We start from the raw sequence: 25,349 nt of genomic DNA, 5'->3' as shown, positions 1-25,349 counted from the left end.
TCTAATGTGACAATAATCCTTACATTATAATTTTCAACATAACAGTCTTTTTTAAATCATTTCAGAAAAACTGCTTTGTTACTGTTCATTCCAGGTATAAATATCTTTACGATATGACTGATAAATAAATAAATAAATAAATCTGCTATATGGTGCAAGTTAACTGTTACTAGTGCTCACTAGAAAACAGTAATGATGAATCAGCTGGCAGTTTCTTTAAAAATCTTCATTTTGGATCTTTTTATTTAGCTTTATATATTTGCACCAGGACACAGCTTCGCAAAAAAGGTGTAATTTAAAAAAAAACTTTTTTTGGTTGAAAGAATTTAGTCAGTTTTAGATAATGGAAATAGTTTTTGTTGTTACTGTTGTTTTGGTTTTGTTCATTCATTTCTTTTGTTTAATATTTGTAAAAATAATTTTCTATTCAAAACTGCACATTTTTAAAATGAGAACATCTAAGCTTTTGTTTAAAAATGCAAAATAAAGCTAAATGGAGTAATTCAAGTTGGTAAATGTCTAAAAGTGCCCACCTAATGGTGTAATTGGCAGAGCAATGCACTCTTTTGTTGGAGATGTGGAGTCAAGAGTAATGGCAAATCTTCTGCTTTTGGGGCGTTTCTGGGAAACAGTCTTGCAGTTGTGAGGAGGTGGCATGTACCATATACATTTCCTTCTAACAGTACCAGATCTGGGAATAGTCAGAAGCTCATTGATGTTTGCTTTTTTTCTTTGGCCTCATGCCACCTGTGCTGTGAAGGGAAGAGGGAGCTCAGTGGGTTTAAGTGGAGGAAAAAAACCAGTGATCTTGAATAAAGGGTGGGCAACATCTTCATGGATAGATGTCCTGATTTATCATGTTAATAATCATGGTATGCTATCTTTTCAACCTTTAGCAAATGCTTTACATTTTCCATGCTTCACAGGAAAAATGGCTAGAAATATACATTTTTGGAAAATGAAAACTGAAATTCTCCTTCACATTTCTAATTCCTCCAACTCTGGTAGGCCCTCAGCTATGGTTTTATTGGGCCAAAATCAAATTCTACTCTAGCTTACTTCATATCTAGCACCACTGAAATCAATGAAATTCAGAGTAGAATTTGGCCTCGAGGGCCAAAATTGTATTCAAATAGGTAAGTACAATTTCATTTGACAGAAACAGGAATTGTATATGCGTATGAGAAGAAAGGCTGCATATTATATGGAGTCATTTCTCTGGAAGTGGGTTAATGAATGTATTTTCTTTCTTTTTGTGAGTTGTCCAGATCCTCAGCATTACTTTAATTCCTTATTAAATCCAATTTTGATGCATTCAGTGCTGACAAAATTGCACTAGAAAAGTCTGACTGTGCAACATGTCAAAATCAGGGTTTTTTATGAATTCTGTTACCCTCACTGAAATAGGTACACTGTGTTCATAAATGATCATTTTATCTGTATTTTGTTTCTATTATGTTATTTAAAGAAGTTAATGAATCCTTGGAATGAGTTTAAATGTGACTGAATTTTCCACAGGTAAATTGTTTTCCTATCTTAAAAAAACTGTGTATGGGACATCTGGCCAGATTCACTTTATTGGTGTAATTAGCACTTTGCTGCACCAAACCAGTCTGCTGCACACTAGTGGATTCACCTGAATGATGATAACACCCCAAAATACTTTTCCTTGGGGTTTCTGCCTGGGAAGGACATGTTTACTCTCTCTCAGGATTTTGTAGGTGCTCCACTGGGTGGAGGCTGCTCAGGAGATGCACTGTGTCAACACATCCCTTGTTATCCTGGACACAACTCTTTCACGATGGTGGTGCCCATTTTGGAGATTGTATTGGTTAAGATGGCAGGCCATTTGTCAAAAGAAAAGTTTCAGATGTCTTGTGCTATCACAACCCACATTCTGATTGGACTTTCTGGTACCAGGGTCCTATGCTAGGGTCTACTTAGATGGAAGTCAGCACAAACCCTGGGTAATCAAGCTCATGATATTTTCTAGGTACCACTGAAGAATGATATAATAATCCATACAAACTAACTTAATTTTCATGTCTTTTTAAAATAAAGAATATTTTGTGAATAAGAGTATATAGCATTTTGAGGAGTTCAAACGTTACTAATCTTAATTTATTAAAATCTGCATAACCTTTCTGAAGTAGGCAAACATTATTTTCATTTTACTGGTAGGTAAACTAAGGCACAGAGATACTAGGTTATTTCCTCAAGGGTCACAAGATAAGTAAATGGTAGAGGCAGGAATAAAATGCAGGAGTCCTTGTTGCCATTCTTCTGCTCTAGCCACTAGAGAAAATTTCCTCTCATCATTGAACTATACAAGTTATTAAAGTTAATAGCATTTATTCAAAGATTCCAAGGCCAGAAAGGACCATTGTGATAATCTAGTCTGACTTCCTATATAACACAGGCTTAGAACTTCCCCAAAATAATTTCAGGAGCAGATCTTTTAGAAAAACATCCAATCTTGATTTAAAAATTGTCAGTGATGGAGAATCCACAACGACCCTTGATAGATTGTTCCAGTGGTTAATTACTCTCACTGTTAAAAAATTATGACTTATTTTCAGTCTGAATTTGTCTAGCTTCAAATTCCAGCCCTTGGCTCATGTTGTATCTTTCTCTGCTATACTGAAGAGCTGACTATTAACTATTTGTTCCCATGTAGATACTTAAAGACTGTAATCAAGTCACCCCTTACCCTTCTCTTTGTTAAGATAAGTAGATTGAGCTTTTTGAGTCAATCACTATAAGGCATGTGTGCTAATCCTTTAATCATTCTTGTGGCTCTTCTCTGAACCCCTTCTGCAATCTATCAATATTTTTCTTGATTTGAGGGCACCAGAAACTATGTGTATTAGTTTTAACTGTGTGTGTGTGTATCAATACTGTAAACTCTTGTGTATAGTTCATAGGCGCCAACTTACTCAGATCCCGGGGGCTGCTCAACCCCCATTCAACCCTAGGCCCCACCCCCATTCCACTCCCTCCTCCAGGTCCCCACCCCTACCCTGCTTTGCCTCTTCCTGTCCCCACTCCACCCTCTCCTCCCCAGTGGCTCCTGCATGCTGCTGAACAACCGATTGCGGTGGGCAGGAGGCACTGGGAAGGAGCAGGAGGAGCTGATTGGCTGGGCTGCCAGCAGGCAGGAGGTGCTGGTGGGGGAGGTGCTGATCTGCATGGCTGCTGGTGGGTGCTGCACACCCACTATTTTTTTTCTGTGGGTGCTCCAGTCCCGGAGCACCCACGGAGTCAGCGCCTATAGTTAATACTATAAACTCTGTGCATAGTATTAACTATGTATAATTTATAAATTACTATCTCTGATCATAATTAAAGAATGTCAATTTTAAGTCTGCCTAATCTAGCAAAATTCTTATTCTGTACAAAAAAGATAAACATTTTCAAAAAGGTACCTCTGTCTTCCTTTTACATGAAGCATTTTAAACAACATTTGTAGTCTATACAGATCACTTCTTCTGTCACCTGTGGGGAGAGAACATAGCAGCCACTTTACATAGCCACCAGCACCACAAACAGTTTAGGAGCACATGGAACTCAGCTAACCCTGTTTCCAGTGCTCAACCCAAGTAGTTGGGCTCTAGCCTAGACTAGAGGATGGGGAAGGAGATGAATCCTTAATGCCAAGTGGTAGAATAGTTGTCTGTGAGGCCTCTATTCCAGTCTTAAGAAGCTTTTGCTCAGCTAGTCCCTGTGGCATCCTGAGGGTTCACACCCTCTCCCTGCACAACACAACCACAGCGGTTTCACTGGAGGCCAGGTTCTCTGGGTTTGGGATTAAGGGCTTGAAAATCTCCCATTGACTTCAATAGGTCTTGGATCAATCCATAAGTAAAGAAGAGTAACATCTAATGCAAGCAAATGGTGATACAGAACAGCTGAAAAAAGTCATGAGCTGCCAGTATTTTCAGTGACATTATTGGGGACTAGCTTCTAAAAAAAATTAAACCAGTTGATGCATTAACAGTAGATAAGGTAAAAAGGAGAAATCTTCCTTTTAGCAGGGTGAACTTGTTAATGTAAATTCACCTATGAAACTGATGCCAATTAAACTTGTTAAATGTTCAGCCTGGGAAGGGCACTGGCAACAGAGAACATAATCATCTCGGACCAGGAATGTTGAGACAGGTAACTCCACTAGTGACAATAGGCATTAAGATTATATATAAAGAACTTGGTTATTTCGCTCCACAGGTATCTACTTCTCATAGATTCTCATCCTGACGATATAGTCAGCGTGCAGGAATTAATAGCAATTTGAAGTCATGTTTATAAATACCAGCACTAAATATTCAATCATATATGTAATTAATAAACACATTAAGTCACTAGTGTTCAACTATGGATGCAGAAATTTGCAAATAAGGACCTGATTTTCCTCTAACTTACACCTGTGTAAATTGAGTGTTACACCAGTGTAAAATCGATATAAATCAGAGGAGCAGATCATAAATGCTAATCAACCCTGGTTAATACTTAGAGCCAAATTCTCTGCTGGCATAACTGCAGTAAAGTCAATAAACTATGCAAGCAGAAAATTTGACCCTTAGTTTTTAATCTTCTTTAGGAAAATGTGGAATTTGATGGAGAATCATTCTGAAAATTGTTTATTTAGGTTTTTCAGGCTTTGGGAAATCTTTGTCACTGTATACTGAAAACTAAACAATAACAAATTTAAGTATCTGTGTATGATGAGACATTATATAAAGGACAAGCTTCTGCTCTCTCCGTCTCACATGCTGTAAGCATACAGGGGCATAATGGACTGGAATGCACATCCTGGAAAAGGCCCTATACGTCATTTGCAGCTATGCACATCTATTAAAGCTGAATTAAACATTTTGACTTTAAACAAAAACATGATTCCCATAACATGCATGGTAATGGCTAGGTGAATTCCTGAGACTGAGAATGCATCCACTGATTTCATCAATATCGTCAAGGTGCAAAAACATGGGCTAAACAAAATAAATATTCAGTTTCCAAACAATGGAAAGCTAGTAAAATCAACATATTTTAAAATATTTTGTTATGTCTTAGAGGAAGAATTTTTAAAATCAGAAAGAAAACTATTTTGAAACTTAAATATTTGGCTTTAATACTTTCAGCAGCAGCACGTTTTAACACCACTGATTTTACATTAGAGCAGGGGAATGAGAACTGGAACTTTTGAGGCCTGATTCTCCATTCTGGCTGAGCTCCACTCCATACACGAACAGTGAGGGGAAGTAAAGCTGGGGATGTAAATACTTTCTAACATTAAACAGAGTTAAATAAGGTTTGGGGTTTGATATATAGAGACTTCAGCCTACCTAGTACTATGGCAAACATACTTACGAAATATTTTAACCTTTTATTAAAAATCAAGAAAAGAAGGAAAAACACTGAAAGCATTTGAAATGTAAAGTATTGAGGAAGGCTTTCATTCTGACCACACCCCTTGTTCCCTTTCCCTTTAGCTGGAGAGAGTTTTTAGAAGGAACAAAACCCTTGCTTGACAGTCTCTTAGCTGGTATCAAAGGTGGTAATAACGGTCCTTTGGAGGAAAAGAGAAATAGTTAATTGAGATGGGCTGGAGGAGCTGTTGTTTCTGTTGTTAAAGTCCCATCAAGTTTTATCCCTGGTGATGTTTTGGATTCAGCTGGAGCTGGTAGAGGAGATGATGTTATCTGGGTCCTTCTCGCTGACCAGATTTCATCAGAGTTTTTTTCAGGATTGGGATGAAGAAGGTCCAGGGTCCCAAGAGACAGTGGGGTTGGAAGCCATGATGCTGAAACTAACTCCAGTAGCTACCATTTGTTCTTCCACCTTTTCTCCCCAAAGAACTTAATAAGGGAGTGATGGGTGGAACAGTTCACTCCCTCATTATTTTGTCCATTGATTAGGCTTAATATTTGACAAACTAATTTTGGTTTATTAATTGCCAGATTTACATTTTTTTTGTTTAATAAGCAAGTTTTTAACATATTTTTGAGTTATATTAGTAGGCCTTTTTGTTTAAACTAATTTAGTTTTTCTGTCTTTTTTGTACTTTTTTATTAACATTTATCATTATAGGTTATTGTGACATTTTATGAATTGCTACATACTTTTTATAGTTGAGTTTATAAATGAGGGTAAATTTGTCAGCCTAATTATAACAACAGTACCCAGTACAAGTTAGAGTAGGCTCAGGGTTGCTCTAAATTGCATCCAACTTCACAGGCACATTCCAGCAGCCAGGAACAGCCACTTCAGACATGCCCCATTTTCACTAGGAATACTTTCAATCCTTGGTGATAGGAAAGTTCATGTCAGAACCAATACTGGCTTTATACCACCAAAGGATTTCCCTTATGCCAGGTGAATTTCCTGGTGACTGATTTTCCTGGCTTTATGGCCCTTTTATGCTGGTGGGGCAGAGGAAACAGAATACAAGAGAACAAAATAGCAGGTGCTACTGACTCACAGTGTGACCTTGGGGAAATCACTTGATTTCAGTCTGTGTGCCTCAGGTTCCCAATTTTTAAAATGAATATCATAATATTTACCAACTTCCTAGGAGTGCTAAGTTAGATTAAATTAATACAAGCAATATGCTTTGAGATCTTTGAAAGAATGATCTCATAAACGAAAAGTATTATTAGCTTCAAGTGATGTTGCGATATGTATAAAACAGTATTTAATTTGTTATTTATATAGTAGATTATCAATACAGAATCAAGAAACGGATGCTATTTAATGCCTGTTGTTTCCTCTAAAGTTATTTATTGAGCTTTCATACCTGAGTATATGGATACATGAAAGTTTAGCAAGAAACAACTTGATATAATTAATTGATTTATCCAATTAACAATACAAATTGCAGAAGCATTGTTCTGGTATGCAGAATGTCTTCCTTTTCCATATGTTCTGCTGCTTAGATTAGAATTTTAATTGAATTAAATGGTTTGTATGCAAAACTAGTAAACATCGACTTACATTTAGCTCATTTTCTATATTAGAACTTTAGAAAAGGACTGTCAAGGAGTTTGAAAATTTATCTGTAATGCTATTACAGTTTGACAATGTTTAGAAGTGCCTAACGATTATTTAAATACTGATTGTATCAAGGTTGGTTCTATTCACTGATCTTTTAAATTCTTTATAATTCCTAGGCACATACATTTATATATAAAGTAAAATATACTTATGTACCACTTACTAAAGTAATAAAAGTTATCTTGCTCTCCTTATTTTGGCAGTACCCATGTCATTACAATAAAAGATCTATCAGCATTTTCACAACAATGTCCTCATTTCAGTAGTTTAACATTTTACATTATGACATTTTCTCTATTCATATGCACCAAATAAAGCAAACTGAAGAGCTGATACAGTTATTACATTTAAGAGTGAACATGTTTAAATGAAGTCAGTTTTGACCTAAATAAAAAGGGCTCTTGTGCATACTTCATAGAAATTATTCATGCTAGGCAAAGAACTGATTTTTGCAGTACACACTTTTTGTTTTGTCACTGCTCCATTTCATGACATTACAATACAAAAACTGTACTGTTAGGACTGTACTCCTTCCTCCCTCAGAACAACTTGTGGCCAGTGATGTGGGGCTGCAGCTATACAGGAGGGGAGGGAATAGGCCTGTACAAAGTCCACCAGATTTCTTTCTTCACATGAAAACTACAATTATGGCATCTTAAAATACTGCATATGGCTAGTCACACAGAAATTTTAAACTGTTTTAAATTTAAAAAAAACTATTTTTGCATTTCATGGACATTGTCTTATGAACAAGAATTTGTGCCAAAAAGATTCTTAACCTCTCATCCCCAAGACAGAGAAAAACTCAATCAGTTTTCTTTGGATTTCTATACCCCAACCTCTTGATTCTTGGTCTCCGTTTCTGGCTTTCTTGTACCATCTCCTCAGTACAAAATTCAGGAGCTCTCTTTCACCATCAGCTTTGTTGCCAAGGCCTGGTCTACACTGGAGGGGGAGGGAAATGAGCTAAGATATGCAACTTCAGCTACGAGAATAGCGTAGCTGAAGTCAATGTATCTTAGATCGAATTAAAATTACTTACTTCGCATCCTCACAGCGCTGGATTGACAGCCATGGCTCTCCTGTTGACTTTGTTTCCGCCTCTTGCACTGCTGGAGTTCAGCAGTTGACAGAAGAGTGATCGGGGATTGATTTATCACGTCTACACTACACATGATAAATCAATCCCCGATAGATAGATCGTTACCTGCCGATGCGGCAGGTAGTGTAGACGTACCCCAAGAGAGTTGACATCCTTTAAGACAGTAATGCCACTCTTTAAGCAGCCTCTAGAGGGTGCTAGAGAAATAGTCTGTATCATGATTACATGGACTATATTGTTCATTTCCAACTGCAAACTAAACCAAGCATTGTTAAAATTGTCCCATTTTTATATTCTCATATTTTCACATCACTCTCATCACTCCAAAACTGTTTCTGCCTATTCTTTCTCATGTAAAGGCCTTCCTGTCAATATGAGCAAATGACATAAAGTTTCTACACTTGTCAAGATGCAACTATATGCAATTATGTGTAAAGTTAACATTCTCCCATGTTAAAGATAAATCTGCACAGTTGCCTTACCTGTATGCAAGTTTAAAGGTTATTTGAGAAACAAGTCTTTGTGTTGTAGGAGCTTGATAAAAACTGTTAGGACTAGAATATAAACACAGATGATTTCCCTTATATTTTTGCTTTTTAAAGTGAACTTACTTTTCACAGACTGAAGTCCTGTATTTATCCACAGAACAAGTGCAACAGACTATGTTGTTTAGGGTAGTGACTGTCATAATTACATGGTGTACAGCACCTAGCACCATGGGGCCCTCATTCTGTTTGGGATCTTTAGGGCTACAATAAACAAAATAATAGCAAAGGCAACAGTCTTCACCCATGTTGCCCTCTAGTGTCCTTAAGCCTGTTCTATGGAATTGACCTTTTTAGCTTTCTGCCCATTCTCTGCTACAACTGCTAACTGTGGTAATTTTTAAAAATGTGATCACCTCTCCATCTGGAACCAGACTGAATAGTAACAGTTTTCATTTACCACTAACCTAGGTTTTGATTTGAATCTGTGACCTAGGAGAGGAAGACTCTGTCTATATCCCATTACCAATCTCTGATCCATCCAAAGCCCCAAAATGTGGGTGGATGATGAACACTATTGGCCATCCTTAGTAAATAATTTCTACACAGAATTCATAGGTTAACACTTATAGGCCTAGAAGTCATATAAAAATGTCTTCTGAAAGATGGTGATACATTTTACATACCAAATTAGAATATTGCTGGAATAATAACGTGGAGTCTCAACTATCTGAAAGCATTCATACACTTACTTTGTTATGTTCGTTATTCTATATTTACTTCACGTTACTATGTTTTTATTACTTTTAGTAAATGTTTTATGATTCCTTGATCTCAGAAAATCATGCACAACAATAAAAAAAACAGGATTTAAAATGGGACAGACTGTGTAGCATTCTACTAAAGGGGAACATATAGGCAGATAGCCATTTATGTGACCAACTGTAGAGGATTTTATGACAGGAGGAATAAAACATCCTCTTCAGTCAATACTCAGGAGTTTCCCAGTCTTGACACTTTCTAGGGGTTAAGGCTGTTACAAGTGCTGTCTGTCAGTATTCGCTCTCCTGTTCGGAGTTCCTGAGAGATCCACGTTCACTCTGAAAATCTTCAGTCCTGGCAATTCTAGCTGCCACATCATGAGTGTCCCCTCTGAAGGCAGGTTTTGGTGGCAGAAGTGTTGCAGGAAGTTGACCTGAAGAAAGCATGAAGGCACTAGGCCTCTACACAGATAGTCCTATACATCTAGTAGATTCCTTCAAATCTACAGGCTCTGGGGATAGAATCATCCACTCATTCTGCACAGAGAAGGAGCAACTCTTCCTCCTGACGGTATATTTTAGGGGAAACCTTCCTTCCTTCTAATCCTTTCCTGTGTTTTTTTTCAATGAAGAAGATAGTCTGGCCTTGAATTGGATACTTGGCCAAATTCTATTTACTAACATTCTTGGAAGCCAGTGAGATTCCATGGAGTGTAAGTAAGATCAGAATTTGGCCAGTGTAATCAAGTTAGGTGCAGTGTGAAGTAAATGTTTTAGTAAATTATTTGCAAGGGCTGAGATTTCAAGGCAATAGCATAACACACAGTGTAGTTTTCTTGTTACAATACAAAATAATCACCAGGGAGGAGTCTTGTTTAAGGGTGTCCTGTAGGAGCCTGTGATACAGCTCTTCATTGTACTTTTTGACTCTACATTTCGTTTTTATTAGGATATATACCTGAATGATGCAACCAGCCCCACATAGCATTCATTCTCTTCCTCAGGCACAGTGTCACATTCACCAGTGCTGCAGCCATGCTTGTAAATGCGTATGTTAGCTTATGCTGATGATAAATGTTGCAGAAGTCCCTGAGGGCATAAACTGTGTATGGGAGCCAGGGCACTCTGTCAGACAGAGGTTGCATCAATATTTGTAAGTATGGAATGGAGGGTGAGTGTTAATGCAATAGTTTCTCAAGGAGGTTTACATGGGTGTGAGCTGTGAAAAGTCCTGGTTAGAGTCGGTCAAAACTTGGAATTTACAGTCTGAAGAAGTTTTGTTTCAGGTCAATTAAAACTTTTTATTTCTGTTCAATTTATATAATATTATTGGTAATTGATATTTTAATTAGTGTTCATTTTCAAACTGACATTTTAATTGGTAAGTGGCATTCTGATTGCTACTTGGTTTGGTAATTGGTAGAATATAAAATATAAAATTAAAATATAATATAAAATAATGTAATCTTCCTCTTCTGCCCCTTTTCTTGACTAGGTGGAGTCAGGTCACCAGATCACTCTTTTCCAGGCTTGCCAGTCCCACACTCCCTCAATATCCACTCCGTAGTCCCATTTACGGTCTATCCATCATTTTCTTGGCCATCCTTTTGTTCTTCGCCCATGAACTCTTGTCTCAAATACCTCCCTTCATCCATCTTTCTTACATGCCCACACCATCTCAGCCTCTTGTTTTGCAGCTTCTCTCTGATACTGCAGAACAATGTCTGCAGTCTTTATGACATCATGCCACACGTGGTCCAGCAAAGTTTGCCCTCTAACTGCCCTCAAATATCTTATTTCAATGGCTTCAATTCTTCCCAAGTGACTCTTTTTGGTTGCCCATGTCTTTGATCCATACAGAAGAGCTGGTCTTATCATGGTTTTATATAGTTGTCCCTAAAGTAGTCTAGGCATCCAAATGTCATAAATCACCCCACTTTTCTTACACTAGACTTCCCCTGTGCTCCTTCCTTGCAAATTTCTGCATTTGCTGCTAATCAACCCCACAGTACTTAAATTCAGAAACCTGATTTCGGCGCTGGCCCTCAGTGTTCATATTCATCTGTCTTGGTTCCACGCGAGCCACCCACTTCAGTCTTTTCTTTTCTCATTTTGAGGCCATAGTTTGTTAGTTCTCTGTCATAGGCATTAATCATCTGGATCAAATCTTCCTCACTGTCAGCCATTAGTGCAATATCGGCTGAATAGTCTGAATAGATCAACTTTGTGCCACCTTTTATTTGGATTTACTTATTTATGAAGTCCATCACAATTTTGAATAATAATAGATTAAGTTCTGGCCCACTTCAAACAGTCATGTATGTCACTCTTTTGTTTATATACTTGTACCAGTATGGACTTTCCCCATTCTATTGGGATTTTCTTTTCCTTTGAAACTGTGCACAGGACTTTTGTGAGCCAGCATACACCAACCTCTCTCAAGGCTTTCATCATTTCTGGCATGACTTTATCTAGACCTACTGCTTTTCCGCATGCCATCTTCAGCAGTGCAGCTTTGATATCGACCTCTGACAAGTCACCAATATCTTTAATTATTAGTTCACACAATGGTAGTGTAGCATACAAAAGGTTTTCCTAATGAAGCAGATCTTCATAAAATGTAACTGATGGTGAGAATACTACGTTTCCTGTCATAAACAGGCTTCCCGCTGTATCCTTTACAAATGATATGTTCATTCCATCTTCCTTCCTTATGTTTCTTGTCCACATGATCACATATATTTTTTTCTTGGCAAGCTGAGGGAAGTTGTTCAACTCATTATACGGCTCATATAAAACTGGGATTCTCACCTTTCTGATTGCTTGCTTTGCTGCTCTCTTAGAGGTTCTGTAGGAGGCAACTGCTTTTTCCGAAGAGTTATTTGGCACCATCTTTCTGGCATCTCTCTTATTTCTTAATCCTTTCTTCACATCTTCATGATGCCATTCTTCAGAAGATTGTGGTCTACCCAGCTTAGCGCATCCACATAGCACCACAGCATCTCAGAGCAATACATTCTTGAAGATACACCATTCCTCTTTTGCTGTTCCAATGTGCATATCTCATGGCTCAAACTTTGTGACCGTCTCCCTAAACTTAACTGCTGATGTGACATGCAGTTTGAACGGTGTGTTGCCAGTCACGACAGCCACAAATGGTTTGTGTCCCATTTCACTTAAGATAATCTTACAGTCTCTAGCCATCTTCCTCTGGTTCATTTGGGCTAGCAAGAAATTTATTTGCGTGTTTAGTCCACTGCTTTGGTATGTGAAAAGATGACTTTTTCTTTTCTTAAACCAAGCGTTGGCAATCATCTACTGATTGCCTAAATATGTTAATTTTATATTTTTTTGTTTCATAAAATAATTAAATTTAAATTTAAAATAAATTTTGAAATGAAAAGAGATTTCAAAATAAATAATCCAAACTTTTCATTCTGATAAGGTTTTGGAATGTTTTGATTTTATCAAATTTTTTTTAATGAAATTTAATTGTAATTGAAACATTTTACATGAACATGTTCATTTTGACTAATCAACATTTTCCAATAGAAAAATATTTCACTGGAAATTTTGCTACCAGCGCTAGTCCTGCTATATGTTAAAACTGTCCCTTCCCACCACTGTAAGCCAGACATGCAGCTTGTATTACCCACTGGTGAATCTCCCTTCTGAAGCAATGGATTTATTCTGCATATGTAAGTCCTCTGTTTACCACATTTGCTGAATTTGGTCCCTGAGTTTTCATGATTTCATTTTTATTGGCATGGAACGCAGCAGTAAAATTTGCTCCAGACTGAAAATTACTATACAAACTAACAGGTGGGAACAATTTTATTTAATTTACAATTTTTCAAAAATAATATTTACTTGTTTGGATTTTTAAATGCAAAAGAGTTCTACGGGGTGAAATTAAGCCTCTTACCCATACCAAGTTAATGAAGTAAATTTTGTGTGAGGGCAAAGTGTAGAATTAATCAATCCAGCCTATGGACAGGCCTAGAAAAGCCTGATCAGATCTTTTGCTAGTCAAGCCTGGCACAGAATAGCAATCACAACCCCTCTGCAGCCCCTACTCAGGAGTTTATGGTCACTGGACCTGTGTGAAATGTGATGGCATATCTAATTTTAAAAACCAAACTCCTCCTGTCCCTTCTCCAGCCAACCCTGCAGGGTTAAACTGAGCTGCAACAAGCTGCAACAGTGGCATGCAGCAGTTGAGTCCCTCTGCAGAGCTAGCAGCAGTTTCCCAGTTATATGAGCAAACTAAAAAGTTCTGTCACAAAATTTTTCAGCTTCTTTGACTCCTCTGTATTGAGGGTTTTCTGTGGCTCCTCCATCCCACATTGATTTCTCTAAATGAAGAATGATCAGCCTCTCAGCAGCTTGCATGCTTGGATTATAGGAAAGGCTGCTTTACAAAAAATACAGCAATGCATTGTTGGAATTTTAATTTATGAACAGCCCATCAACTTGGAGCATCCCATTTTTCCTTGTGCTTTCTTCTCCTCTATATGAATAGAATATATCCATTTGCTGAGCTCTCTAGTGCATTTATCATATACAATTGAGAAGATACCTGCCAGGAGATATTACTTTTCAGACCACTTATAACAAGAGGACGGACCACTTATTCACAGCACTGACAGACCTTAACTGCAGTTATGCTAATAGACATCACAATAGTGCCATGTACTTGAGTGCAGCTGTAAATTACTTTGTCTTTTCAAATGTTTAAAAATATTTACTATTTAATGCCAAATGTCTTTTTTTTCCCCTCAGAAGTAAAATCAAATATCAAATTTTAATTGTTTCAGTAGAACTGGTTTGCATAAACTGCCTGATAATTTTTAAAATATGTCCTTCTTAAAGAAATGGAAGAATTTTATATAAAATATTTTAAAAGTATTACAAACTCACGTATGATTTGTGTGAGATGCTCATGTTCTGAAATTTGTTAAACTGAATATCAAAAAAGGGAAGCTATTCTGTGAAAACACACAGTGCTTCAGTGGGACTTTACCTCTGTGCGGTCTGTAGGACTGGGTCCAAAATTTAATTACAACTGAAATTTCTGAGCATACTGTGAATAGAAGCCATTTTAATGAAAAGTCCCATCTTCACAACTTGAAATGACTTCAGTGGGAATCTTGAAACATTTAAACTTTCTGATTGTTAACTCATTTGTAACAATATTAACAGAGTTGCCATGCTGGATCAGACCAGGGATCCATCTACTTCCATATCTTATCTCTGACAGCGGCCAGCACCAGATGTTTAAAAAAAAGGTGCAAGAAATCCCATAGTAGGAAGACGTGGGATAATCTGCCTACCAGGGAAATATCCTACTAATCCTATTAGTTAGAGATTGGCTTTAAGCCTGAAGCAAGATGTTTAATATCCCTACACAAACTCTTTTTTTAATATTTACTATTATAAATGTGGTTACCATTTGCATTAAACTATTCATTTGTAGTGATTTACAAAGATGTGCAAACATTATTATCCCCATCTGACAGATGAAGAAACTGTGACACATATAGATTAAGGTCAGGATAGAGACTGGATTGCTTTTGTGTAACCAGTGACACAAATTAAGGTCCCAGTGCTACAAGTGACCCTGTTCAGGCAGACTCCTGCGGAGAACCCTAATGAGCTGTGCCAGTGCAGTCACTTGCAGAATCAGGGCCTATGTTATGTCTCAGCAAAATGGCTGGTACAAGCAATAGGTTCAGAAATGCCATCTGTAACCTGGAACCTTTTAAAATACATTACTTAATTTATATGTAGTCATAATTCACTCTATGAGCCCAGTCCTTTGAAAAGCTGAGAGCTTTCTAAGAGAAGGTGCTCTGCATGCCTGAGTCCCATGTGAACTTTTTCATTGTGCTACAGAAGAAGCTGTGTTTTGGTTTCTTTGTTCCACAGAACAAAATGTGTGCAGGTTTCCTTGATTTCACTATGGAAGTTCCATAATGGTGGATACCAACTGAGGTTAGAATCTTTCATTCTAAATAAAGCATTTTGGTAAATTACTGGGAAGACTTTCTGCTGGCAGATATGACTTCATATTCTTCATACTTTTCTGGTCCTGACAGTAGACTGGAGCAAAGCTATTCACAAGGATCTTGGGAAGGCAGAGCAGAGAACAGGGTTAGAGGGGACAGCAACAGCATGGATCTTTGTGTGGGAATGATTGAAAATGGGAAGCAAAGATGAATAATACCTATGTCTGGCTGCAATATGTATCTGGGAATAGTGTGGTTATGGGTAGAATCTATTGCTTTGTGTGTGCAAAACATGAGGTTCAGATTAGAGCAATGTGAAATTATAGTCCTGCCTTTGTCAATGGCATTAATGGCTCATCCCTGAAAAAAAGGATAATGTAAGCAAACACTTCAGCAGTGAAGAGCACCAAAGAGCAATCAGTTTTGAAAAATTCCCTACTGCTGCTATCTTAGATAACTATATATTAGTATCTCAGAACAGAGGTTTTGCAGCACTGAAGCAAGCAAAAGGCAGTCTGTTGCCAAATTGTTTGCTTTTGTATACCCGATGGCAAAAGGTGAAATTTCATGTACTAACTTTCTTCATATAGCTGTCACAGAGTAGATTTGGGACAAGCATACATAACAGAAATGAGATGTAAGGAGTTCACTGATATCATAGGACAAGTAGTAAAACATAAAATGATAACTGCCATGAAGCAGACTCACTACTTTTTATTATTCATCGATGGCTCTACAGACTCAAATGACTTAGAAATGATATATGTACTGTGTATAACATTGGATTGCCAAATGTTAAGTTATTGGGCCTACACCATGGTAAGCATAATAATGCTGACATCCTGAAGCACACTCTTCTCACTGTCTCTGTGACACTTGGCATAGATATTAGTAATAAACATGTTAGATTCACGGGAGAAGGCACTTTTAACCTGGAAATCAAGAAAGAAGTCATTGCCCTCTTCAAGCAGGCTATAGACCATTTTTATGTCATTGCATTGCCTGAGGCACCGTATGGAGCTGGCAGCTAAACATACTTTTTAAAACATTGGTTTTGATGATATTGAAAAGCTTAACTTATACCAAACCCCTTAACAGAGATTATGGAGGAAACCATAACCCAGTCTGAGAAAGCAAATGAAACCTATTGGGTACAGCACAAAAATAGGGCAAGTAAAGCCTTTTATTCAGTTATTTCCAATGGTAGTGCCACATCTTGAAAGCATGGTCAGTGAGAAAATAACAACTCTTGTTGATAAAACATGACCCTGTGGCTATTTGAGAACTCTGACAACCTTGACATTTGTGTTGCATCATTTCCTAATAATAGAAATAGTTGATCCATTCTCAAAGCTGGCATTGTCTCTTCAGAAAGATTGTGTTGATTTGTTCTCTGTCACGTCACTGCTGGAGAAATTCTCCCGTACTCTAGAAAGGATAAAGAATGGAACTTTGTATGTTGCACTGAATGATTTGTTAGCTGATACAGAAAAAAACCCAAAGTCAGTAACCTGCAATGGGATCAGACTATACGGTGATGGTAATGTGCTTAAGAATTTTAGGTCTTACTTACACTGATGACGTAGCAAACTATGAGAAACAGCTTTGGAGACTTACATAAAGATTTACGTCACTGTGTGAAATTGCTGAACATAAACATTTGGCCAGCCAAGAAACAAGCTCTAGAAGAACATGAGGTTAAAGAGCTTTAAAGATTCATTTAACTATATTTGAAATAGTGTTAAAATTATATAATGTTGATGGTTCCCAGTTAGCCATCTGAGATTTATTCAGAAGTTTTAGACTGAAAAGTCTAACTCAGCTCTCAAGGCAAAATCTTTGTTAATGTGTGCTGCCAAACTGCAAAGATAAATTGCCTAATCTTTATCATATGATTTATATTATCCAGTCATTTCCGGTTTCAATTGCTGTTCTGGAGAAAGGGTTCTTATTTCTCAAGAGGCCAAAATCATGTTACAGAAACAGAATGTTTGAAAAAGTGCTTGAGAATCTGATGCGAATTTGCAGTGAGGGCCCTGAGCCAGACATATATGATCCTAGACTTGTGGTCAACCTCTCTTTTTCTCAGCCAAGCAGACCAAGCATACTATCTTTTAGCAAAAGAACAGCAGAAGCCCTTGTTTCTGAGGCAGAGACATATATTTCTCCCTATAAAAAAAAGTATAAAGTTTTAGTCACCTGACTTTATAACTAAATTCTTTTGGAGACATCCTTAAAGGTCCATTGACATGGTTATAAAAATTATAATATACTGGGCATGAAATAAAAGTTGACCTTTTACTTATTTTTTCTTCTTTATAAATTGTAACATTGCATATAGTAGATGGTGCATGCCATAGTATTTTGAAAATAATTCTCATAGATTGTATGTGCCTGTAACTGTACAATGGGAAATGAGTTAATTCATGTAAAAGCAGCAAAGAGTCCTGTGGCACCTTATAGATTAACAGACGTATTGGAGCATGAGCTTTCGTGGGTGAATACACACTTTGTTGGATGATGCATCCGATGAAGTGGGTATTCACCCACGAAAGCTCATGCTCCAATACGTCTGTTAGCCTATAAGGTGCCACAGGATTCTTTGCTGCTTTTACAGATCCAGACAACACAGCTCCCCCTCTGATACTCAAGTTAATTCATGTTATACTACAATGAAAGTTAAATTTTAAAGGACCTAAATGGGTGATAAATGTTCACAGTAAGTGGCAGAAAACAGGTCTCATGTTTCAGATAAAATTTTCCTGTGTGATAAAATCAAGCACCTAAAAATTTTTACTGCAAAGCACAGCACTTGTGTAAAATATTCACCTGAATAAATTAAAGTCCAATGATTATTAACTAGATGACCATTAACTTTCTTCATGTATGTCAGCAGTTCTTAACCAGGGGTCCGAGGCCGTCTGGTGGGCCACAAGCAGGGTTCAGAGGGTCTGCCAAGCAGGGCCAGCATTAGACTTACTGGGGCCCAGGACAGAGAGCCAAAGCTCCACCTCCCCGAACCCCACCACCCAGGCCTGAAGCTGAAGCCTGAGCAGCTTAGCCACGCAGGGGCCACTGTAGCTTGGGGCCCTGGGCAATTGCCCTGCTTGCTACCCCTTAATGCCGGCCCATGCAGAAAAACAGTTGTTGTGGCACAGGTGGACCATGGACTTTGTATAGCATTTTGTGGGGACTCATAAAGAAAAAGGTTGAGAACCCCTGATGTATGTAACATTTAAAAGGATTGGTAAAGAAAATACACACATACTCTGTGCGCTATTTGATATTACATTTACAGTGAAACTAATATAATTGCTCTGGAACAACTTATGGTATTTGCTTACTTTAGATTTCAGCAAGCTAGTAATTCATTTTGTCACAAGTTCTCTCTTGGGTCTATGCTACAAGTATGCGTATTTTAACCCCACTGGTACCATATAAAAGTAAAATGGTTTATATTTGTATATGTTTCATTGCACAAGATTTTCAAAACTAAAAAATATCCTCTTGTGCTGCAATACATACCAGTTGTAATTTTAATACTGAGTTTGAGCCTAATCATGCAGTCCTGACTCAGGCAAAACTACTGCTGCAGTCAATTGGAATTCCATTTGAGTTAGGCCCATAGGTTTTGCCTATTTATGTTATTGATGGCCTGATCTGCATTCCCTGAATACTCACGAGTTCTGTTGGCTTCAAATGGGTTCATGTGGAGCTTTAGGTTACAATGAATGCAGGATCAGGTCCACAGTGAGCAATGAGATAATCCAGTCAGCACTGACTTGCTAGATGCAAACATTCATGTTTTAAAAACTTCTAAAAAGCTAATTAAAATTTAAATTGAAGAGTGGAACAATAAAAAGGAACACAGAAGACAGTTTACAACAGAAAAATAGAATAGTTAGTATATGACTTTAAGCAGCCAAATCTGTATACTTTCTCCACCTGAAACTCCAGCTGCTGTCAATGAGTTTTGACTACACAAAGCTAGGATTGAGTTCTGAACAGATATACTAAAATATAAGGAAATCAGAAATGCTACATAGAAGTGATTTTTAAAATAATTGTGATTACTAACATTTGTTCTGAAACGGAGGTGTTTTTTATTGCTTTCAAATTGTTGGGGTTCACACTAACAAACAGTGCAGACACAGTATAGTAGTGGTGGGCAACCTGCGGTCAATGGGCCGCACGGGGCCTGTCAGGGTAATCCGCTGGCGAGCTGCAAGACAGATTGTTTACATTGACTGTCTGCAGGCATGGCCGCCCGCAGCTTCCACTGGCCGGGAATGGCGAATCGCGGCTACTGGGAGCAACGGGCGGCTGTGCCTGCAGACGGTCAATGTAAACAAACTGTCTCGTGGCCCACCAGCAGATTACCCAGAGAGGCTGCGTGTGGCCCGCAGGCCACAGGTTGCCCACCACTGCAGTATAGTGTGTGCCAATAATTCTACTTAATAATCTAGAATAGTTTCCTAATAATTGATTCTGCAGATCTCACCTACAGCAAAGCTTACCTTGGCTTCAATGGGGAATTGAATATCTTTAGAGCAGAATCTGGCCTATTGATTATTGTGTGACTTATGTATAAGTAAGGAATGCAGGACCACGTTCTATTATAAACCCTTAACAAATTGGGGGTCTAATCCTCTAATACTTAGGTAAAACTCCCAATGAAGTCAGTGAACCCACTTTATGCTGCAGTAAGAGATACACATGTCCTTTATGGCTGCCTAAACCTAGCTGCACCAGTAGATGTGATGCTTAAGAGGGAGAGAAAATATAAAGGGCTATGTGGATGCAGCACTGCTGGAAGAAGGGAGCACAGAACTTGTTTAAATGAGCTTTCTTGCTGCCCCAATGCAGAGCCCTAAACATTTCTAGGTTCTTTCTTTTCTTGCTTTATCCAGTTCTAACCCTGTATCTATTCCTTGGGTGGGGGAGCAAGAAGGAGAACCAGGACTGGGTCCCCATAACTTTTTTTTAATACACAGGGCGTGTGTGAGAATTGCAAGGGAACTGTGTCCTCCATAATCCCCATCCTCAAGTGCTAGGAGGCATTTGGTCTGATAATGTGTATGCACTGAGCAAAGGGATTAGGTGCGAGCATGTGCAGATATAGAGCCAAGGCAGTTCCTGTGGGCTACATGCCACAGACAAGCTTTGCTACTCCCGTGGGCTATATGCCACAGATGCTGCTGGAACCAGAATCTGACATGGCGCCAGTAGGCATTTTGCCTTAGTACATGCCTACAGATCAATACCTTGTTCTGGCAGTAATGTAACTTCACTGAAATGTATTAGCAGTAACTTAAATGAAACTGATGTATTTCTTCATTGGTATGTACAACACAAGCTATCTCAGCCTGGATCTTTCTCTTTCAACTACATAAACCAGAATATAAATCAATAATTTTAACATCTTTGCCCTTCCAAGATTAGTGGGAAATGTTAATATTTCCATGCTGATACTTGCTGTGTCTGTGTTTTACACAGCATGTAGGATAGACATGAATAAAATCCCAGACTAATAATATAAACAACTTTGAGACAAAGTGGAATTGTTTAATACAGTTCATCCTTTCCTTTCATGTTTATTGTGTAAAATTAAGTGTAAAATGATTAATCCTTCCTTGTAGGGATTCCTGAACATACTGAAGTCTGTATATACAGCACAACAATGGTGCTTATTTTCAAACTCTCGGACATCAGCCTATAAACATATATCTTCTACTGGAAATGGTGCAATATTTGTCCTTTTTAAAAAAAAATCTTGAACTATTAAATCTCATGTATCAAAGCAATTTTGCTGCAATACTACTGAAATGTATAAAAAGCATGTTATTCTGATCATTTGAATGTGTACCACCTAAATAGTTAAGTGATAGGTGCCTTGTAAGTGCCCAAGATAGATAGAACATGTAATTATCTTGTTGAAAAGAAACTGGGTAGAGTAACAATGCATTTTATAGCAAGCTCATTTACATTAATAATGTTCTTAAGCAGCTGGTATAGGAGTCCTAAACCAAAACATATCCATAGAACTGCTTAAATGCCACATTTTCCTGTTACTTTTATTCAGTAGAAGTGATGATTTAAAAGCTCCCAAAGACTTATTGCGGACTCTTGCAGTCTATTTGATTACTGTGAAAATTTACATCCAAAATGACAGAAACAAACAATCCTGTTCCTATTTAAGTCAATGGGAGTTTGGCATTTACTTCTATTAATATTATTATTAATTATTTCTATTACAGTAGCATTTCCCCAAGGCCCCAAACAGGACCACATTGTACTAGGAATCATACAAATCAATAAAATGGCCTTGACACAAAGAATTTACAGTCTAAGGCTCCAATTCTGGACCTGCACTAAGTCTACCTGTGTAGAAGCAATTGTAGGATCAAGGCCTAACTAGATAATTGATTGTAACACAGAAGAGAAGGAAAGAAAGGTAGGAAGATCATAAGTGAAAGGTAATAAGACCCTGTGCTTGTATAGGCTGATCCTCTGTACAACTCAATAGAAGTAGGAGCAGGCTAAGGTTGCCAGGCATCCGTTTTTCGACCGGAACACCCAGTCAAAAAGGGACCCTGGCAGCTCTGGTCAGCACCGGTGACTGGGCCATTAAAAGTCCAATCAGTGGTGCAGCGGAGGCCTGGGACTAAGGCAGGCTCCCTCCTTGCCCTGGTTCCATGAGGTTCTCGGAACCAGCCAGCCCCTAAGCACATGGGTGGCCAGAGAGGCTCCGTGCACTGCCGCTACCCTGAGTGCCAGCTAAGCAGCTCCCATTGGCTGGGAACCACAACCAATAGGAGCTGTGGGGCAGTGCCCGCAGGCGCGAGGGCAGCGTGCAGAGACTCACTGGCCACCCATCTGCCTAGGGGCCACAGGGACCTGGCGGCCACTTCCTGGGAGCCATGGTAAGCGCAGGTGGGACCCTGCACCTCCTCCCACACCCCAAACCCCTGCTCCAGCCTGGAGCACTCTCCTGCACCCAAACTCCCAGAGTCTGTACCCCGCAACCCCCCTCACACCCCAAACCCTGCCCCAGCTCTGAGCCCCCTCTTGCACCCCAAACCCCTCATCCCTGGCCCCACCCCAGAGCCCACATCCCCAGCCAGAGCCCTCACCCCCCTTGACCGTAACCCTCTGCCCGGAGCCCTCTCCCGAACCCCTCATTTCTGGCGCCACCAAGGGCCCACACCCTGGCCCAGAGCCCATACCCCCCCCACACCGCACTCCAACCCCCTGTCCCATACTGGAGCCCTCTCCTGCACCCCAACCCACTACCCCAGCCCGGCCAAAGTGAGTGAGAGTGAGTGACGGGGGGGGGGGGGCGGAGTGAGCAGGCGGTGGGGCCTCAGGGAAGGGACGGAGCAGGGGTGTTCGGTTTTGTGCAATTAGAATGTTGGCAACCCTAGAGCAGGCCCATAAAATTATGACCAAAATATAAACATTGCACTATATATGGAATAAATAAGATAAGGGTTTGGAAAGATTCTTTTTCTTCTTTAGTGCTAATGATTTAAAATTCTGAAGCCACAGATATGTCAACTGAAATATTTACATGCATTGATTTGTACATGAACACCGATATATTATCCATTTATCTTTGTCCAATTTAAGATCCCAATCCTACAAACATGTACATGTTGTTAATTTTACTGTCATAAGTAATCCCAATGGTCTTAATTTAGTACTATAATTAAGCTAAAAAGCTGTCTGCAAGATTTGAAAAATATTTTTAAGAAAGTAACTTTTTAACATTGTTCTTGCTTTGTTATTTTATTGTTGATGTTTTTATGATAAAAAGACACTTGCAAGATTAGTAAGTCCCAATTTTGACATTTTTATTTTTTGTTTTCTTCTTATAAAAAATTACATCACTTTGCAAAAATATATGATGTTTTTCTTGAGTGATTGTCTACATGGATTGTGTACTCTTGTTGCACATGAATTCCATATGTCTTACATTGGATTATTTTGGCCAGCAGGATCTGCTGGGGCACATCTGCACACTAGGTGCTCTTGTCCTCCGAGCCCATCAAAGAGTGGAGTGGGCCCAGCCCTTGCAGTGTCCATCTGCTTTTCTGCAACTCTGGTGTAATTAATGATTATTTAGTGTAGTTACATAATATAATACTTAGTTTGCCCACTGGCATTTTTAAAAACTTTTTTAAAGCAGGAAAATGTTGACTGTTTTATCTGATTAGTTTTTCACAGATAATAGAGTACTTGGAGCCATTCCCACCCCCTTGTAAATAGATTCAGGCCATTATAGTGGAAGATAAAACCTATGTCCTTTTATTAAAATTGTGTCCTCCTATATAATGACAATATGAATTATTGTTCCAGGCTCCTCTAGATAAGTTTGAGGTTTGATTATTAATAATCTGGGGCTGATAATGTTAAGACTTAGGCATATTAGAGTAAGACTCATTAAGGACTAGTCATATGGTTAAAGCTACTTACATGAGTGTCTGAGGGTTATTCTTTATCTGCGAAACTTCTGCTGAATTCAGTTAGACTCATAGTTCTACTTACAAGATCTGGCCCATTGTCTTTCATTTCCCTTCTCCTTAACATCCAGAAATGAAATGAATGATGAAGGATAAAAATAAAAAGTGGTGATCCTGACTCAGAGGTGACATGTAACTCTTGATAATGGGGACAGCCAAAATTTTAAGTTCGTGGGGGGCACGTGACCACCTCACAGAGGTTTTCAAACCGTGGGGTGCACACCACTAAAGGAGGAGAGGAACGTTTGGAGGGGGCAAGTGGCGACGCCATGCAGCGGGCCAGCAGAGCTCAGTCAGGCCAGCTGCGCATGGCTGGGCAGCAGGGTTTCGTTGGACCAGTGCCACGCAGCAGGGGTCAAGGAGAGAGTGCCATCGCCATCCCCTGACTCATCTCAGAGGGCCACCCAACCTTCCTGGGCTGGGGGGACACAATCAGAAAATCTCCCATATGTCACCTCTATCCTGACTCCTTGTGGATTACATTTTCAATAATTACCATATCCAAATGAACACTTCATCTTGACAGCATATCATGCATATTAAAATGTTTATGAATCCCTATTAGGTTTAGTGCCTCTACAATTGTAGTTATCTGAAGAAAAGAACACAGACATATTGTAACAGACTGTCAATGTTTGCCTGAAACAACTCACCCTTTTAGCAGATGTTGAGTCTGCTGGGAAATGGTTCAGTGGGTTCTGCTTAGTTATCCAACCTGGATGTAGAGAGGTGCAGGGAGTGGCTCTTTGGGAAGACTGGATCAAGGTTGTGGGCTGCGCAATCTTGAGGGACAATTTCTAGCAGTAGTCAAGCCTAGGGAGAATGTTTGAGTTGATCTTTACCATCTTATTGCTGCTTTCTTTAATAAAGTCAAATAGAAAAGCAACTGAGTTATACATAGCCTGGATCATATTAATAGAGCAGGTTAGGAAAAGTGCCTGATCTCCATTTATTAAAATTAGGAACCACAAAAGATCACTTATACATTTTTGTATATGTGCATAGAATCTTCTGTTGCCCTCTACTGATAAGTTAACCAATTGCATTTTGTATTGATTTCCCATCTATAACTTTAATTCAAAATATTTTCTTTCCAGTATTTTTAATACAGAGGTGCTTATAGTCTTCTCTTTCTCCAAGGTTTGATCTTGTTGATTATTTTAAAATCATCCTGTCCCATAATGTTATTAGAATAGTTAATGAATAACCTTTTATTTTACATTTCTTGCATGATTTGCACTGCAGCTTATCACCTACACATTGACCTCCAAACTTTCAAGTAAACATGTAAGATCACAAACTTATTCTTAGTATTCATAAATAATCTAAAATGTTTTTTCCTGGTTTTAAGATCACTTGTATTTTGTGCTTTCATAATCCTTCTCATTTCCATCTCTTCCCTAATTTTGAAAAATGAATTT

At 38.6% G+C, this 25,349-nt stretch overlaps 1 long non-coding RNA gene across 1 annotated transcript in view; it reads right to left on the bottom strand.

Annotated features, from left to right (window-relative positions):
* Positions 1 to 3,425: 3,425 nt before the first annotated feature.
* The window catches only part of LOC127045465 (uncharacterized), a 28,520-nt gene continuing 6,596 nt past the window's right edge, over positions 3,426 to 25,349 (bottom strand). The window contains exons 2-3 of the long non-coding RNA XR_007772739.1: positions 24,582 to 24,741; positions 3,426 to 3,495 (exon numbers count right to left, since the gene is read on the bottom strand). This is a non-coding gene — a long non-coding RNA (uncharacterized LOC127045465). The remainder of the gene's footprint in view (positions 3,496 to 24,581; positions 24,742 to 25,349) is intronic.

This window comes from Gopherus flavomarginatus, chromosome 2 (assembly GCF_025201925.1).
Source record: "Gopherus flavomarginatus isolate rGopFla2 chromosome 2, rGopFla2.mat.asm, whole genome shotgun sequence".
Taxonomy (NCBI): Eukaryota; Metazoa; Chordata; order Testudines; family Testudinidae; genus Gopherus; species Gopherus flavomarginatus.
The sequence above is the reverse complement of the archived record's forward strand: the minus strand, read 5'-3'. Positions and strand labels throughout refer to the sequence as shown.